This window comes from Dromaius novaehollandiae, chromosome 6 (genome assembly GCF_036370855.1).
Source record: "Dromaius novaehollandiae isolate bDroNov1 chromosome 6, bDroNov1.hap1, whole genome shotgun sequence".
In the NCBI taxonomy this organism is placed as follows: domain Eukaryota; kingdom Metazoa; phylum Chordata; class Aves; order Casuariiformes; family Dromaiidae; genus Dromaius; species Dromaius novaehollandiae.
In genome coordinates this window covers 2,708,227-2,727,690 of record NC_088103.1, presented here as the reverse complement: position 1 = coordinate 2,727,690, position 19,464 = coordinate 2,708,227, and positions in this window count along the sequence as shown.

Below are 19,464 nucleotides of genomic sequence, written 5' to 3'. Positions count from 1 at the left end.
CGGGGCCTCTCATCTCCAAACAATCATCTGGCGCCATTGGGTGAGTTCACCTGGGATCTTTGGCAACGAGAGGCACCGAGAAGGTGAGTCTTAAACTCCCGCCTAAATTCTAAAATCTAGTCTGGTAACAGTGCACTGAAGGGGTACGCGGGCTGATCACCGTAAGGCGTACCAGGTGTGTGTGGGGGGGTGTACGCGGGCTGGCCACTGTAAGGCATACCAGGGGGACAGGTAGGAGTCCCATCCCCAGGGTTAGAGTGGGTTTTAAGTCCCAGCTCGGTTCGGCCGGAGGAGGGGTGTGCAGCCTGATCAGCATAAGGCGCACTGCAAAACTATAAGACCGAAATCTAGAGTCACTGTGACTGGTGTAAGTGTAAACAGTACTGTGTGTTTGCATGTGTGTGTGTGAGTGTGTGTAGCCTGGGAACCGATTGGGGCACCCGTCGGCTGAGAAGCCGCCCACTGTGAAGGGACAGCAGTCCTAGCAGTTAAAGACTCGGGTGGTGTGAGTGTGGTTCCCAGGGAGCGAAAGAAAGAGAAAGAGAGAAATAGTGCGTGTGATCACACCAGCTACAGCATCTGGTGTTACTGGTAAGGAAGTGCACTGCCTGATTTGCTTAAGACGCACTTTTCAGGAACTCAATATGGGAAATAATTTCGGCATAGAAAAGGGGACGCCCTTAGCCGAAATTTTGGTAAACTGGAGTAAGATTGATGGTACCAAAACTTTAGGGAGAAAAAGGTTAGTCCAACTATGTCAGGAGGATTGGCCGTTCCTGACTAAGGAAGGTAATCTGGCAGAGCGATGGCCGCCCCAGGGGACCTTCGGTTACCAGGAACTAACTTTCCTGCGTCATCATTTGGAGAACAGGTTCCCCAGACAAATGGATTACTGGTATCTATGGGACAACTGGGCATTTGCTAGACGAAAAGAGGCGCCTAGGAAAGAGAGAATCTTTCCTCAGAATGCTGTAAGTACCGCAGCTGCTGAAACGCTTGTGGAAACTATTCCACCCTATGCGCTACCCTCTGCTTCAGCTTCCCTATAACCCCGCTTGCCTTCCGCCCCCGCCTTTCAAGCTCCTCTGGAAGGCCTTCCTGTGCCAGGAGTGCCCCCACCCGATCTGGAAGGGGTACCTCGGGTCGCCACTACACGAGTTTACCGACCCTGGAGACCCCAAGATTTAATTATATGGAGTCAACGGCTCCCCAGACTTAGGGATGATCCAGAAAGAGTGTTACAAATCATAAGGGGAATTATGCGGGCGTATGACCCTACCTGGGGAGATGTACAAACACGCCTTGAATCTGTGTTCACTCCAGATGAAAGGTGCTCAATTTTGGATGCAAACCGCCGTTGGGCAGCAGAGGGGGGTGTCGGGACTGCTCAAACAGCCTGGCCAGCTGTGGACCCCGGATGGAATCATAATGTAGATGCAGATTACAGGCAGTTGCAATTAGCCAGAGAGGGCTTAGAAGAAGCTATACCTTTGGCAGGACAAAAGACTGCAAATTGGTCTAAAGTAAGGGAGTGTCAGCAACAGGCAGAGGAACACCCCTCGGCTTACTTTGCTAGGCTAATTAAGCAAGTCAGAATGTATGGGGGAGGACTAGACCCAGAAGCTGAGGCTAACAGGCCGCTAATGATTTCCACATTTGTAGACCAAGCAGCCCCGGACATTAAAAAGTAGTTTTCCAAACATGTCCCTGACTGGCCAGGAAAGCGAATGGATGAAATATTACGTTTAGCCACATTTGTGTATAACAGTCGAGAGGAGGAGAGGGCAAAAGAAAAGAGACAGCAAAAAAGAGAGGAAGTTAGTGTGTTAGCAGCTGTGTTAAGAGATGGATTTAGAGGACCCAGGGGGAGGGGACGTGAAAGAGCCAGGAGAGATAGATGGAGTCAAAGTGAACGTGCTGTACAGTCAGGAGTTAATGATGTTTGTTATAATTGTGGGGAACAAGGACACTGGCAGCGGGAGTGCCCAGTGAGGCCCCGTGTAGTTAGGAACAGAGGAACCGGCATGAGACAATCAAACACTAAGGAGGAGACCAGGCGATTCCCAGTCAATCCACAATGAGAGGAAACAGGAGACTCAGAAAATACTGTGGAAATTGGAGTAAATTTATGGGATGTAGATTTGGATTTTGAGGGTCACATAATGGCAAATACAGAAGGTTTAGAAGTTCCCTTTCTAGTGGATACTGGAGCCACCCTTTCCCTTTTAAATTTTGAGCCTAAAGGATGCAAATCATCAGATAAAATAGTGATGCAAGGAGTGATGGGAAAGGGCAAACGAAGTTATCTAAGCCCTTATTACTCACTATTGGGGGTAAAACAGTGTGGGGACGTTTTATAATTTCCACAGACGCACCTATATGCCTTTTGGGGAGGGATCTCCTGCAAGCCTTGGATACTCAGATCTGCTTACAGCCGGAAGGGATAAAGCTAATAATTATGGGTTCGTGTGTTCTGGCTAAGACACCAGGACCAGAGCCAACTAATCTGCAAATTCCAACAGGTTTAGAATCAGTTTCTAAAAAATTATGGAGCTCTTCAGGAATGGATGTGGGACTACTGAAATCAGCCAGTCCAGTCTCGATAAAAACAAAGGGGGGATTGCCTGCTGCAGTTAAACAATATCCTATCCCGAAGGAAGCAGAGAAGAGTATCCAAAAACAAATTGATCATTATCTGAAAATGGGTATCCTTAGAGTCTGTGAATCCCCATATAACACCCCAATTCTGCCAGCTAAAAAGAACAGGCAAGATGCTGATGGTGATCCAGAGTATCGCTTTGTACAAGACTTAAGGGCTATAAACCAACATGTAGTTGCTCCACATCCAGTAGTCCCCGACCCATCAACCATTTTACTACAGATTCCCCATTGGGCAACTTATTTTACTGTGATTGACCTAACAGCAGCCTTTTTTAGTATACCAATAGCTGAAGATAGCCAAGATCTCTGTGCTTTCACTTGGAAGGGACAACAATTAACTTGGACAAGGCTGCCACAGGGATTTACTGGGTCTCCGACTATTTTTTCGCGTATACTCAAAAATGACCTCTCAGATATCGAACTTCCAGGACATTCTGTATTAATACAATATGTAGATGATTTGTTATTAGCAAGTAAAGATTATGAGACATGTTTGAAAGATACTGTTTCTCTATGTAACGCTCTTGCAGAAAAAGGGCATCGAGCATCTCTGTCTAAACTCCAGCTGTGTCAAAGAGAGGTAAAATATTTGGGTTTTATCTTAAGAGAAGGACACAGGTTAGTTGATCCAGAATGAGTAAAGACAATTCTTGATATGCCTCGTCCTGTAACAAAAAAACAGCTTAGGGGATTTTTAGGAGCTGTAGGATTCTGCCAACCGTGGATTCCTGGGTTAGCAGAACTTACTAAGCCTCTGGTACAGGCAACAAAAAAGGAGGAGATAGAGCCTTTGGCCTGGGGCCCAAGGCCCCAGGGAAAGGGAGAAAGCTTTTACATCTGTGAAAAAAGCGCTGGTTTCAGCCCCTGCTCTCGGGTTACCAGATTATAGCAAACTATTTGAATTATTTGTCCATGAGCGACAAGGAGTAGCAAGTGGGGTACTCACCCAAAAACTAGGCCCTCACCGTAGACCAGTGGCCTGTTACTCCACGCAACTAGATGAGGTAGCTAAAGGCACTCCAGGATGCATCAGAGCAATAGCAGCTACTGCAGCTCTTATTGAAAAAAACACGACCTGTAGTTTTGGGTCATTCATTGACTGTGTATGTGCCACATGAAGTAGAACTGTTAATGAAGCAATATGCAACTCAAGCACTATCCCCACAGAGAGCTCACCGCTATGAACTGATAATACTGCATGCAGATAATGTGACTTTAAAAAGATGCAATATTTTGAATCGAATCCAGCAACGCTATTGCCTCAACCGGAGGATGGAGAGCCACATCATTCCTGTGAGCAGGTGGTGGTCAGCTCAAGCAAGCCCCGGGAGGACCTTAAAGAAGAACCTTTGGAGAACCTGGACTTAGTTCTGTTTACAGATGGGTCATCCTATTATTTGGACAGAAGACGTCACTCCAGCTATGCTGTCACTAACGTCTTTGAGGTGCTCGAGGCCAATCCTTTGTCTCCATCAGTAAGTGCTCAAGGAACAGAATTAATAGCATTGCCCCAAGCAGCAAAATATAGGTAAGAGCTTGCGGGTAAATATCTATACCGACTCTAAATATGCATTTGGAGTGTGTCATGCAACAGGGATGTTATGGAAAGAACGAGGATTCTTGTCGTCATCAGGAAAGAAATTAGCTAATGGAGAAGAAATACGTAATTTGCTGGAAGCAGTTCAACTGCCCAAAGAAATTGCGGTAATACACTGCCCAACCCATACTAAAGACACTACAGAAATTAGCAGAGGAAATGCTCTAGCCAACGCTGCTGCGAGGGCTGCAGCTCGACAACCTCTGAGAGAATGTATGGGGGCAGTTCCAAGGATGGACCAGAGTGAGTGGCCAAACTTAATAGACCCCAAAACTATGTATGAAAAAGACTGCTCAGTGGAAGAGAAAAAACAATGGGAACAGTGGGAAGCAAAACAAAATGATGACGGAATATGGACAATTGGGGAAAAACCAATTCTACCAAAAAAATATTTAATTACTATAGCTAGGTGGTTTCACGATAAAGCTCATGGGGGAGCTGAGGCAATAGCTAAGCAGGTACAGAAAGTATGGGCTGCTCCAGGAATTTATGCAGCTGCTAGAAGAATAACAAATAGCTGCCCGACCTGCCTGAAGTTTTCAAATAACAAGCCAAGCTCAGATTTGGGGGGTGACCATGGGCTTACTTCCCTTTCCAGAAGCTGCAAATAGATTATGCAGATATGCCATCTGTCTATGGATACAAACACTTGTTAGTGATAGTAGATCAGTTATCAGGCTGGGTAGAAGCTTTCCCAACAGGAAAGGCTGACACAGGGGGAGAGGTAAAAGCCTTACTGAAGGAAATCATACCCCGGTATGGGGTCTCAGAAGCCATTGATTCAGACAGGGGTGCCCATTTTACAGCAAGCATAATCAATCAGTTATGTAAATCGTTAGGAATAAAAAGAAACCTACATGCTCCTTATCACCCACAATCTTCAGGACAAGTAGAAAGAATGAATAGAGCATTAAAAGAGAAAATAGCAAGAATATGCACACATGCTAGCCTGAAATGGCCAGAGGCATTAAACTTAGCTCTATGGGATGTTCGAAATTCTCCATGGCAACCCATAGGACTAACACCAGCAGAAATTCTTTTTGGGAGACATTTAGCAATACCAGGGACTTATATCCCTGCTAAGACCAGCCTATTAGACGGAGATGAATGAGTGACACAATATGTACTAGCCTTACAAGAACAGTTTAAGGCCTTGCAAAATCAGGCTCAGTGGTTTCAGCCGGTGCCATCAGACATTCAGGCACATGATATACAGCCTGGAGATAAAGTGTTGATAAAGGTATTCTCACGAAAAACAAAACTAGAACCAAAATGGGAAGGACCCTACACTGTATTGTTAAGTTCTTACTACGCTGTTAAAATTCTAGGAAAAGAGAATTGGATTCACCACTCTCACGTGAAACGAGTGACAGTCCAAGAAGCAAACACAGCAGAGGGTGCAGCAGATCAGTGAAAACAACCACGTAAAGCTCGATGGGATACACGACTTCCCCAGGGTAATCTGTTGGGACTCGCCTCACTAACACAAATCTCTTTCCCTTTACTGCACCCTGCAGGATGGCAGGCAGAAGTGCCATGCTGATGTTGCTGTTTCAAACCCTGGCAATGCTACTTTCCCTAAGCTGTGGTCAAAGAACCTTAGAGTGGCCATGGCCCCAGGCCCGTGTTAAGTATACCGGAAGTATGGGATTAAATTCTGATAAAAACTTAAACCTCTCAGCCCTGGTCATGCATGGAACTGAAGTATACTCAGAAATGAATGGAGCTGGGATAATACTAACCAACTTCCCCAACTCCTGGGAAGGACAGGAAAGGAAATAAAGATAGGATGTGGAGTGATCAGCGGGTCCACCCACGAGAAGGTGACTCAAATCTCTCTCACTAAAATCAAATCAAATGAAAAAGAAAGGAAAATTTGTGCCACTGAAAACCTGGATTGCTGGTACAATTTTACCTTAGAACAGCCTGTTTTAATAGTTTGTCTGTGGGCTCACCACAATGTGGGACTATCATTTAAATTTAAAATAGACATTATTGAGCCCAGTACAGCAATACCTACCCTGACTACAATTATTTTCACCAATATAAATAACTCTGTTACCATGAAGAGTAAGAAAACCTTATCCCCACAAATCTTTGAAATTGGACCGTATGTGATTAGAAATACAGGCCAACAACGAGTGTTATTTAATCCATCATGGTCTCTCAATCGAGTAGAGCTATTAATGCAAATTATATCTCTACAATCAAACCGACCTGTTCACCATTCTTAGGTACGTCCTATGTGGGATGGTTACATAGGCAAACCCTCACCTCTCCAAAACGAACAAGGAGAGATGTGACCGGTATCATAGGAACAGGATTGGGAGTCCTAAACAGTATAGATGCTGAAGTACTCGTAAATAAACTGAGCACAACAACAAGTGACTTACACAGATTAAAGCATCCATTGAGGGCTTCTTTATTAGCATTAGGAACTAACCAATGGCTTTCATCCGAGATATTACCTCAATGGGAAAAAATGAATGAAAAAGATCACCACTTGATAGTGGATGCACTTGGGGAAACCCAAATTAATATTTCCCTGGCCCTCAGTTGCATCCAAGCTCAACTGTGGATGCAATCTATGGTAGCAGCGATTATAAGGGAAGGGGAAGAGGGCACTTTACCCACTGAAATTCGAAAGGTAATTTGGGATAATGCGACCGAATTTGAAAAGGAATTCCAATCCTGGTGGTATCTGGTCAATTTTACTTATGATCCTATCAACACTAAGGCTACAGCCTTTGTTTCAACAATACGTAATGCTTCAACATATACAATATATCCAATCATTGCGTTAGGATTAAATCACAATGGAGCTATACTCTATCCATTGGAACATAGAGTATGGGCCCAACGAAATGGAAATAAATGGCAAACTGTGGACGTTAGCGCATGTATTGTACAGGAACAGCAAGGGTTTATTTGTGAAAGTAATACTATCAAAGCCCAAGACATTTGTCTTGACGCTGAGCAAAATGTTTGTCATTTTGAAATACACCCCGATGAAACACCTGAAACTATACTTGTATATATTGGGAGCGGATGCGTATGTATGAGAACCTTTTGTAGTCTTGTAGTTATAGATGGCATTGTAGTAGATATGAGTAATCATTGAAATATTTGTATTTGTAGCTTTACCAAAATCATGGGATGTGATTTCAATTATTCAGCTCCTATCACGTCTTATCAATTGTTACAATCTAATTATACATTAATTCAAAATTTACTACCTACCCCCATTGGGATGAATCTCACCCTGGTAAGGAAACTACTACAACATGATGATTTGCATCGACTGCTAGAGCGCATCCAGAACAGTGGACAGAAAACTCTAATCACTGTTCCCCATGATGCAAAAGAGATACATCATATCTTAGAAAGGGTAAAAAGGGACGGAGAACATCATGGCTGGGAAACTCTTGTAGGGTGGTCACCAACTGCAACAGGGATTTATAATCATGTATTGCACCCAGTAGTAGTTGTATTCAGTTTAACTGTGTTATGCCTATTGCTTACGATCATATTACACATAAGATTAGGGAAAGTGATAGTACGCCTTCGAAAGGCTTCGAGAAACAACCAAACAGGAATGGGAAGTCCAGAGTGTGACAGGAGATTATTATCAATGTATCCAAAGATGTAATAATAGTAATAAATGGTGGGAGAAAACTATACTTTATGGAAAGCAACCGATCAACTGTACTGGAGCCATTAAGGTAGGAGGTTATAAAGATTGCTCTCGGATACCTGAATAGGTTATAAGTGGCCAAGTAAGGAACTAAATGGGTGGCGTGTTCCAAAAGGTAGTGGATGGTATTGGTTGTGTGGAAACAAGGCACGAAAAGTGCTACCTCCTAATTGGTCAGGGACATGTACTTTAGGGGCAATAATCCCTAATGTTACTATAAGAAAAGAATTGAGTAATAAATACCAAAAATCCTGGCTAAGAACATTCATAAGGAGACAAAAGAGGGTCAATAATCCTTTAATAGATCGACCTACTAGGTTGCAGCCATTTGTAAGGTGGCTGTTTTCACAACTGGGAGTGAGTGAACTTGAAAAAGCAATAGTAAATATTTCAGCAGTTATTGAAAAAATAGGGAATAAAACCTCTGATGCCACTGCAGCTTTACAAGAGGAGGTTTCAGAAACTGCTAAAATAACTACCCAAAACAGGATGGCGCTAGATATGTTATTGGCATCTCAGGGAGGAGTATGTACAGTAATAAATACTAGTTGCTGTGTATATGTGGATCAAAGCGGGAGAATTTCTACCGATCTAAATGAAATCTGGAAGCAGACTGAAATCTTACATGGGGTTCAGAAAGAGGATACCTCTTTTGGATTTGAAGAAACATGGAAATGGTTGACTTCCTGGTTCCCTGACGTGAGCTCAGGAGTTAAAAAGTGTTTAACAATTTTGGGAATGGTGTTAGTAGTTTTTGTATGCGTTTATGTAGTGATTCAATGCATTTCTAGATGTTGTACAAAATTAATATGGGAAAGATTTTAAAAGAGTGAGACTAATATGAAAATGATCATATAAGTCTCAAAGGGGGGAATTGTTACAAGACAACCCTGGGAAGCTCAGAAAGAATGTTTGAACTAGGTAGATTAGGATAACTTCTAACATTAAGTCTGAAGTGGTCTAGAGGTAGCCACTTAGATAAAACTTGCTTCATGAGTAGCTAAATTTGCTGAAGCCTTAGGCCGCACTGCTAGTTCAGTAAGAAAGGGCCCCAGAGCTGGTGCAGGCTGGAAAGATAAGGGAGTTACAAGCAGGCTGCATTCCTGTGCCCCACACTCCAAAAGGGAGGATGTCAAGGCTTTGAAATAAGGCCTGCTTGGGCACCAGGACCTTGGGGAGCAAAACCTCCTCTCACTGCTGAAACAATGTTAACTAAGGGGTCTGGACTATCTCCCCCTTGTCAGGACTTTGGGAGATAACACCTACTGTCCCTGCTGGGCAGTGTTAAATGATCTCCCCTCATCAGGACCTTGGGAGACAGGGGTGGGACCCGGGGAATGAAGAAATCACTAACCAATCAGTGTAAAAGGGAAAATTGCAAATCTGGCAATTTGTTTGTATAAATGCTACTTGAAAAGTTGGGGTGGGGGGAGTGTGCTTGATTTGTGGGAAACCACCGAGCACCCAGGCTTGCGCAACTCTGAAATAAATAAGCAAATGTCTCTCCTGAGTGTGTAATTATTGGCTTATTGCACACCGGGCAACGAATCCGCTTTTCGGAAAACAACAGCAGCCTCAGTGCTTCACAGGCCCGTGGGAGGCCCCTGGCTGCTGGCTGTGCTTGTGAGGTCACAACAGCCTCTGTGCCCTATAGGGCAGTGGCAGGCCCCTGGCTGTTTGCTGTGCTTGTGAGGTCACAGCAGTCTGAGTGCCTGATAGCCAGTGGGAGGTCCATACCTGCTGGCTGTGCTCGTGAGGTCACAGCAGTCCTATTGCCTGATAGGCCAGTGCGAGGCCATTGGCTGCTGGCTGTCCTTTTGAGGTCATGGCAGTCCTATTGCCTGATAGGCCAGTGGCAGGCCTCTGCGTGCTGGCTGCATTTTGAGGTCACCTTTGTCTCAGTGCCTCATCAGGCAGTGGGATTCTTCATAGCTGCTGACTCTGCTTGTGAGCTCACAGAAGTACCAGTGCCTGATAGGCCACTGGCAGGCCCCTGGCAGCTTCCTGTCCTTGTGAGGTCACATCAGCCTCTGTGTCTGATAGGGCAGTGGAAGGTGGTTAGAGGCCTCCAAGTGCCATTTTGTGGTGCAGGGCCCTCCGAGTGCCTTTTCTCATGTTGTGGCAGCCCCCGAGTGCCTTTTTTTTTGTGCTGTAGGGGCCACTGAGTGCCTTTTTTTTGCGGTGCAGGGGCCTCAGGGTGCATTTTTTTGCAGTGTAGTAGCCTCCAAGTGCCTTTTTTTGCAATGTAGGGGCTTCCGAGTGCCTTTCTTTTGTGGTGCTGGGGCCTCCAAGTGCCTTTATTTCCAGTGTACAGGCCTGCAAGTGCCTCTTTTTCCAGTGCAGGAGCCGCCGAGTGCCTTTTTTGGTGGTGCAGGGCCCCCCGAGTGCCTTGTTTCACATTGTAGCAGCCCCGAGTGCCTTTTCTTGTGCTGTAGCGGCCTCTGAGTGCCTTTTTTTCAGTGTAGGGGCAGCCGAGTGCCTTTCTTTTGTGTTGTGGTCCTCCGAGTGCCTTTTTCTGTGGTGTGGCGGCCTCTGAGTGCATTTTTTTTTTGCAGTGCACTGGCCTCCAAGTGCCCTGTTTTTCAGTACAGTGGCCTCCGAGTGCCTTTTTTTGCGGTGAAGGGCCCTCTGAGTGCCTTTTTTCGTGTTGTAGCAGCCTCTGAGTGCCTTTCTTTTTGCATTGTAGCAGCCCCCGAGTGCCTTTTTTTGCGGTGCAGGGGCCACTGAGTGCCTTTTTTTGCGGTGCAGGGGCCTCAGGGTGCATTTTTTTGCAGTGTAGTAGCCTCCAAGTGCCTTTTTTTGCAATGTAGGGGCTTCCGAGTGCCTTTCTTTTGTGGTGCAGGGGCCTCCAAGTGCCTTTATTTCCAGTGTACAGGCCTGCAAGTGCCTCTTTTTCCAGTGCAGGAGCCTCGGAGTGCCTTTTTTGGTGGTGCCGGGCCCTCCAAGTGCCTTGTTTCACACTGTAGCAGCCCCCAAGTGCCTTTTTTTGTGCTGTAGGAGCCACCAAGTGCCTTTCCTTCTGGTTCAGAGGCCTCCGAGTGCTGTTATTTTCGGGTGTGTGGTCCTCCATGTATCTTTTTTTTGTGGTGTAGTGGCCCCGAGTGCCTTTTCTTGTGGTTCACGGGCCTCCGAGTGCCTTCTTTTTTGGTGCAGGGCCCTCCGAGTACTTTTCTTCCAGTGCAGGAGCCTCCGAGTGCCTTTTTTTGTGGTGTAGCGGCCTCCGAGTGCCTTGCTTCGCATTGTAGCAGCCCCTGAGTGCCTTTTTTTGCAGTGTAGGGGCCACTGAGTGCCTTTTTCTGGGGTGTAGAGGCCTCCGAGTGCCTTTTTTTCCAGTGTAGTGGCCTCCGAGTGCCTTTTTTGCGGTGCAGGGGCCTCAGGGTGCATTTTTTTGCAGTGTAGTAGCCTCCAAGTGGCTTTTTTTTACAATGTAGGGGCTTCCGAGTGCCTTTCTTGGTGGTGCCGGGCCCTCCGAGTGCCTTGTTTCACATTGCAGCAGCCCCCAAGTGCATTTGTTTGTGCTGTCGGGGCCACCCAGTACCTTTTTTTGTGGTGTCGTCCGCCAAGTGCCTTTTTTTTTGTGGTGTAGCGGCCTCCAAGTGCCTTTTTTTGCAGTTCAGGGGGCTGTGATTGACTTTTTTGGCAGTGCAGGGCCCTCTGAATGCCTTTTCTTGTGGTGCACTGGCCTCTGAGTGCATTTTTTTTTCGTTGCAGGTGCCTCCGAGTGCCTTTCTCTGCTGTGAAGCGGCCTCCAAGTGCCTTTTTTTGTGGTGCAGGGGCCTCTGAGTGCCTTTTTTTCCATTGCAGGTGCCTCCGAGTGCCTTTTTTTGTGCTATAGGGGCCACCGAGTGCCTTTTTTTGTGGTGCAGGGGCCTCCAAGTGTCTTTATTTCCAGTGTACAGGCCTGCAAGTGCCTCTTTTTCCAGTGAAGGAGCCTCTGAGTGCCTTTTTTTGCTGTGCAGGGGCCTGTGATTGACTTTTTTGGCAGTGCAGGGGCCACCGAATGCCTTTTCTTGTGGTGCACTGGCCTCCGAGTACCTTTTTTTCCAGTGTAGGGGCCTCCAAGTACCTTTTTTTGCATTGTAGCTGCCTCCGAGTGCCTTTTTTTTGTGGTGTAGGCGCCTCCGAGTGCTTTTTTTTCCATTGCAGGTGCCTCCGAGTGCCTTTCTCTGTGATGTAGCGGCCTCCAAGTGACTGTTTTTGTGGTGCAAGGGCCTCCGAGTGCCTTTTTTTGTGGTGCACTGGCCTCTGAATGCCTTTCTTTCCAGTGTAGGGGCCACCGAGTGCCTTTTTTTGCATTCTAGCAGCCCCTGAGTGCCTTTTTCTGTGTTGTACGGGCCTCCAAGTACCTTTTTTTTTCCAGTGTAGGGGCAGCCGAGTGCCTTTTTTTGTGGTGTAGAAGCCTCTGAGTGCCTTTTTTGCAGTGCAGGGGCCACCGAGTGCCTTTTTTTGCTGTGCATGGGCCTCAGGGTGCCTTTTTTTGCAGTGTAGTAGCCTCCAAGTGCCTTTTTTTGCAATGTGGGGGCTCCGGAGTGCTTTTTTTTGTGGTATAGGGGCCTCTGAGTGCCTTCTTTTGTGGTGCAGGAGCCTCTGAGTGTGTTTTCTGGTGGTGCAGGGCCCTCCGAGTGCCTTGTTTCACATTGTAGCAGCCCCCGAGTGCCTTTTCTTGTTGTTCGGGGCCACCGAGTGCCTTTTTTTGCGGTGCAGGGGCCTCCGAGTGCCTTTTTTTGTGGTGCACTGTTCTCCGGGTGCCTGTTTTTGTGGTGCAGGGGCCTCTGAGTGCCTTTGTTTGAGGTGCACTACTCTCTGAGTGCCTTTTTTTGCAGTGAAGAGGCATCTAAGTGCCTTTTTTTCCAGTCTAGCAGCCTCCAAGTGCCTATTTTTGCAATGCAGGCTCCCAAAGTGCCTTTTTTCCAGTGTAGGGGCAGCCGAGTGCCTTTTTTTGTGGTGTAGGGGCCACAGAGTGCCTTTTTTTCCGTTGCAGGTGCCTCCGAGTGCCTTTCTCTGGGGTTTAGAGGCCTCCGAGTGCCTGTTTTTCCAGTGTAAGGGCAGCTGAGTGCCATTTTTTGTGCTGTCAGGGCCCTCTGAGTACCTTTCTTTCCGCTGTACGGGCACCGGAGTGCCTGTTTTCGCATTGTAGCAGCCCCCGAGTGCCTTTTTTTGTGCTGTAGCGGCCTCCGAGTGCCCTTTTTTGTGGTGTAGGGGCAGCCGAGTGCCTTTTTTTTGTGGTGTGGTGCTCCAAGTGCCTTTCTTTTGTGGTGTCGGGGCCTCTGAGCGCATTTTTTTTTGTGGTGCACTGGCCTCCAAGTGCCCTGTTTTTCAGTGCACTGGCCTCCGAGTGCCTTTTTTTGCGGTGCAGGGGCTACTGAGTGCCTTTTTTTGCAGTGTAGTAGCCTCCAAGTGCCTTTTTTTGCAGTGTTGGGGCCTCCGAGTGGCTTTTTTTGCAGTGTTGGGGCCTCCGAGTGCCTTTTTTTCCGGTGTACAGGCCTGCAAGTGCCTCCTTTTCCAGTGCGGGAGCCTCCGAGTGCTTTTTCTTTGTGGTGCAGGGCCCTCCGAGTGCCTTTTTTCGCCTTGTAGCACCCCCGAGTGCCTTTTTTTGTGCTGCAGGGCCCGCTGAGTCCATTTCTATCCGCTGTAGGGGCACCGGAGTGCCTGTTTTCGCATTGTAGCAGCCCCTGAGTGCCTTTTTTTGTGGTGTCGGGGCCACCGAGTGCCTTTTTTTGCGGTGCAGGGGCCTCAGGGTGCAATTTTTGCAGTGTAGTAGCCTCCAAGTGCCTTTTTTTGCAATGTAGGTGCTTCCGAGTGCCTTTCTTTGTAATGTAGGGGCTTCCAAGTGCCTTCTTTTGTGGTGCAGGAGCCTCCGAGTGCCTTTTTTTCTGGTGTACAGGCCTGCAAGTGCCTCTTTTTCCAGTGCAGGGCCCTCCAAGTGCCTTGTTTCACATTATAGCAGCCCCCGAGTGCCTTTTTTTGTGCTGTAGGTGCCACCGAGTGCCTTTGCTTGTGGTTCAGGGGCCTCCGAGTGCTGTTATTTTGGGGTAGTAGCCTCCATGTACGTTTTTCTTTGCGGTGTAGTGGCCCCGAGTGCCTTTTCTTGTGTTTCAGAGGCCACCAAGTGCCTTTTTTTGCGGTGAAGAGCCCTCCGAGTGCCTTTTTTTGCATTGTAGCAGACCCCGAGTGCCTTTTATTGTGCTGTAGGGGCCACCGAGTGCCTTTTTTTGCCGTGCATGGTCCTCCGCGTGCTTTTTTTTTGCAGCGTAGAGGCCTCCAAGTGCCTTTTTTTGCAGTGTAGCGGCCTCCGAGTGCCTTTTCTTGTGGTTCACTCTTCTCCGGGTGCCTTTTTTTGCAGTGCGGGGGCCTCCGAGTGCCTTTGTTTGAGGTGCACTGCTTTCTGAGTGCCTTTTTTTGCGGTGAAGGGGCATCTAAGTGCCTTTTCTCCGGTCTAGCCACCTCCAAGTGCCTATTTTTGCGATGCAGGCTCCCAAAGTGCCTTTTTTCCAGTATAGTGTCCTCCATGTGCATATTTTTTGCAGTGCATGGCCTCCTAGTGCCCTTTTTTCCCAGTGCTCATGCCTCCAAGTGCCTTTTTTTCTGTTATGGTCCTTCAACGTTCTGTGATATCACTTTACCCTCTGCCTGAAATGATATTGTCAGGCCCACCACTGCTGGATGAGATAGTCATGTCACTTCTGCCTCACGGCCTGGTAGGCCAGTCAGGCCCATCAGTCCTCGCTCTGCTTGTGAGGTTGCTTCTGCCACTGTGCGTGATAGGCCAGTGGCAGGGCCATGCCTCCTGGCTGGGCTTGTGAGGATACTTGTGTCTGCATGCCAAAAAGGGCAGTGGCAGGCCCATGGTTGCTGCTTGTGTCTTATGATGTCACTTTGACCTGCATGCCATTGCATGCATGGCATGCATGGGCATGCACTGCCACGCCCATGGCTGCTGGTCTGCTTGGGTGTTCCCTTCTTTCTCCGTGCTTGATGCGCCATGGCAGGCCCAGAGCTGCTGGCTGTGCTTGTGAGGGCCCTTTGACCTCAGGGCCTGATGAGGCACTCAGAGCGCCATGAGTCCTGCCTGTGCTTCTGAGCTCACTTCTGCCTCAGTGCCTGATTGGCAAGTGGCAGGCCACTGGCTGCTTGCTGAGGTAGTGAGGTCATTTTTACCAGCAGCCCTAAACTTAGCGCTACGGGAGGTTCAGAATCCTCCGTGACAGCCTCTAGGACTATTGCCAGTGGAAATTCTTTTGGGGAGACCTTTAGCCACAGTGGGCAACTCAGGCTAAAAGCAACCGCTTGGGTGGAGATGAGCGAATTACACTTACAAAAGGTAGGGGAAAAGCTCAGTGGGCCCACTCAGTACCAGGTGGCGTGCAAGCACACGCTATCCAGCCTGGACATAAGAGGTTGGTACAGATAGTCACCTGAAAGTCCGAAGTGCAACCAAATCGCGGGAGGCCCCTACACTGTACTGTGGAGTTCTTATTTCACTGTTAAACTTCCAGGTAAAGAAAACTGGCTCCAATCAGTCAGATGTTAAGCGGCTGAGTGGACCGGAAGCTCTTGGAAGCACCACATGAGCTAAGCCGTCGGGGACATTAAATGTTACAAAGTGTGGCGTGTAACACTTGTGTTGTTAGTTGTTGTCGTGACCTTTGTGCTTGCACTGGAGTATTGTTTAACCGCCCTAGCAAAAAACCAACCTGGGGGTAAAATGTGTTGTAGCCAAAATCGAGGAGAAGCAATTTGGGAAGCAAATGAGGAACGCTCTTGTTCCTACTTGTATCAAATAGCGCATCCACAGAGTTGACAGCATGTTGCAGTACTGGCCTGCCACGTTGAAGGTGAGGCAAAAGCCCTGGAGGAGCATCCCATACGGATAGAAATGGGACCAAGACGTTACCCAAACTAAGTCCAGTGTGTCACTAACTACAAATTGTAGTGACTCTCGCGTGGTGCCGGACAGACGATTGCACTGAGAACTTCCGCCTTCCATTGCCCGGGTCCCGGCAGGCCCCGGTGATGTGTTCTAACGAATGCTCTTGTAATGGGAGTGTAACTTGTAAGTCTACTCCATTAGTTCTACCCTGCACTCTCAGGAGCGGGCTTTCAGCACTCTCTCCTGCTTTAACCACTTCCCCAATGCTCTCCGTTTTAACTTTCCCTGCGGTCACTGCAGGAACAGCCCGACCATCTCCGCAGAGCTCCCACGCAGTTAAATCAACCGGAACACAAAAGTTACTGTTGAACCCTTTGTGGTCTCTAAAACTTGTAGCGTTACTCAGGCAAGAGAACATGTCTATGATTAAACCATCCTGTCTGCCATTTTTAAATATAGCTTACACCGCATGGCTGGAATGGTTACGCAAGCAGACCTGAAGCGCCAAATGGCGAGAAAGAAAGGATGTCAGTGATGTTACAGGGCCAGGATTAGGAGTTCTAAATAGCATCGATGCTGAGGCATTAGTGAATAAATAAGTGCCACAAACAGAGATGTGTCCAGATTAGACAAAGCAAAGCCATTACGATCATCTCTGTTACCTCTTGGAAGTAATCAACGGTGCTCCTCTCAGATTTCTACCTCAGTGGGAGCGCAAAGAAGGAAAGCTCATCAGCTTCCTTAGTTGCATCAGGAGGAGCTCAAACTAATGTTTCTTTGGCGGTCCATTGTATCCAAGCCAAATGGACACAATCCGGACCAGTTGCAACAACTCGGGCAGGTGAGAAAGGGCTCCTACCCAGTGAAATTCGCAAAGCAGGACTCCTTCCAAAGGAGTTCAATATTAAGGAATCTTGGACTGCCACCATCTAGAGTTAATCAGAGTCAGGCCCGGGCAGCCCCATGACATTGCCTCCCGTGCCTCACTTACACCACGTCCACTCACAGCTGCCTCCTAAGACTGCCCGCCTGCTCAGCTGCCTGTCTGAACAGCCCACGCTGACAGGCAAGAGCTGTTGCCAAGCAAGCTTGACCTGCATGTGTAGGGCAGCCCCACAGCACTTTCACAGCTGCCTTCCTCGCCGGTTGACGCTTACAGCAGGGCTATTCCCTCCGAATGCCTAGGAGTGCCACACTGCTCTAACGCCTCCACTGACAGTCAGGGCTCACAGGCGGGAGCTAGTCCCAGCCAAGCTTGCCCTGCATGCCTAAGGCAGTCCCACAACAGGATAATGGCTTGCCTTCCTTTCCTGTCGACATTAATAGCACCGCTACTCCCGCCTTCCTCCTAGCAATGCCACGTTGCTCAAATGCCTGTCCAACGAGCAAGGGCTGCTAGGCAAGAGCGCGGGTGTGCGAAACTAGCCTTGGGCAGCCCCACAAGAGGTACCCATCTCGCCTTCCTCCCCCGTCAACAGTTACAGCAGGCGTACTCACAGCTTCCTCCTAAGAATGCCCAGCTGCTCAGACGCCTGTCCGAACAGCAAGGGCCGCTAGGCAAGAGCTCTGGGCATGCCAAGCTTGCCTCGGGCAGCCCACAGCATATTCCCTGCTCTCTTTCTAGGTGAGGGCCTTTTGGCCTTTACCCCCTGGCTACTCCCAACTTAGTCCTAAGAATGCCAAAATGCTCAGATGCCTTTGTGAGCAAGCAGGGCTCAAAAGCAAGAGCTCGTCCCCACCACACAAGACCTGCTAAGCCACAGCAGGCCCACTACACCTTCACAGTTGCCTTCCTCTCCTGGCCACACTTCAAGGATGCCTACTCACGCCTTACTCCGAGGAGTGCCACATTGCGCAAACGCCTCTCTCTCCTCTGTCAGTCCTCACAGGCAAGAATTCTGGACACAAGTTGGAAAAGAGCTTCTGGCAGCCGCACAAGATATGCGCAGCTCACCGTTCACTTGTGTTGCCGATCACACCAGGCATACGCAGCGCTTCCTCCAATGAATGCCAGAATAGTCAGTGGCGCGTCCGAGCAGCCAGGGCTCACAGGCAAGAGCCTTCATCCCTAAGGCCACTGCACAGTATGTTCCTGAGTGGCCATCCTCGCCTGGCAAAACAGAGGGGCTTGCTCGCTCGAAGTGTGGAGGGAAGAGGCGGGCAAGCTGCGAACCTGTTGTAGAGCTGCCTTAGATATGCAGCTCAAGCCTGTGAGCGCTGGCTGTTCGGACAGCCGTCGGAGCAGTCTGTCGGGCTTAGGAAGAAGCTGTGAGTACGCCTGGTGTAACTGTCGACAAGGGAGGCTGGTGAGCCCGGCTCGTTTTGTGGCCCTGTCAGCTTAGGGCAGCCCGACAACACATTCACGGCTCGCCTTCTTTGCCGGTCGACTCTTACGAGCTTTCTTAAGAGTAAGCATGGTAGTCGGCAGGGGGCACAGGCAGGAAAGCCATCCAACCAAGCTTCCTTTTCATGCTTAGGGCAGCCCCGCAACACATTCACAGCTGCCTTCCTCGCCGGTCAACACTTACAGCAGGGCTATTCCTCCTAAACGCCTAGGCGTGCCACACAGCTCAAGCGCCACCACCGACAGTCAGGGCTCACAGGCGGGAGCTAGTCCCAGCCAAGCTTGCCCTGCATGCCTAAGGCAGTACCACAACAGGATAACTGCTTGCCGCCTTCTCCTGTCGACATTAAAAGCACGTCGGCTCCCACCTTCTTCTTAGCAATGCCACATTGCTCAAATTCCTGTCCAACGAGCAAGGGCTGCTGGGCATGCCAAGCTTCCCTTTGGCAGCCCACAAAATATTCCCTTGCTCTCTTCCTAGGTGCGCGCCTTTTGGCCCTTTACACCACGGCTACTCACAAGCCTTAATCCTGAGAATTCCGGCCGGCTCCGACACCCGTCATGGCAGAAGTGGTTTCAGAGGGAGAACTCTGGGCGCTACAGGCTTGTCTCTGGCAGCCTCACAAAAAAACCCAGGTCTCGCTTTCCTTCCCTGTGGACATTACAGCAGGACTCTTCCCACCTCACTCCTGAGATAGGCACAGGTATCACATGCTTCTCCCACTTCGCAGCACTCACAGGGAAGAGTTCTTCAGTTCTTCTGCGTCCACGTCTCGCCTTCTTTGCCTCTCGAACTTAGAGCAGGCCTACTCCCACCTTACTGCTCGGAGTGCCACACTGCTCCAATGCTTCTCTCCGCGTCAGTACGCAGAAGCAAGAATTCTGGACACCAGCTGGAAAAGAGCTTCTGGCCGCTCCAGAAGACATACCATCGCACCATCCTCCCCAGTCAACAATTACACAAGGCTTTCCCCTAAGAATGCCAGCGTGCTCAGACGCCTGTCCAAAGAGCAGAAATGGGTTCAGAGGCGAATGTGCTGGCACGACAGGCTTGCTTCGGGCAGCCTCAGAAAAAATCCAGGTCTCGCTTTCCGTCCCTGTGGACACATACAGCAGGCCTCTTCCCACCTCACTCCTAGGCGTGCCACAAGTATCACCCGCCTCTCCCACTTGTCAGCACTCACAGGCAAGAGCTCTGGGCACACCAAACTGGCTTCCGGCAGTCTCACAAAAAGCCCCCTCTCGCCATCCTCCTCCATCGATAATAAGACCAGGCCAACTCAAAGCTTCCTCCTAAG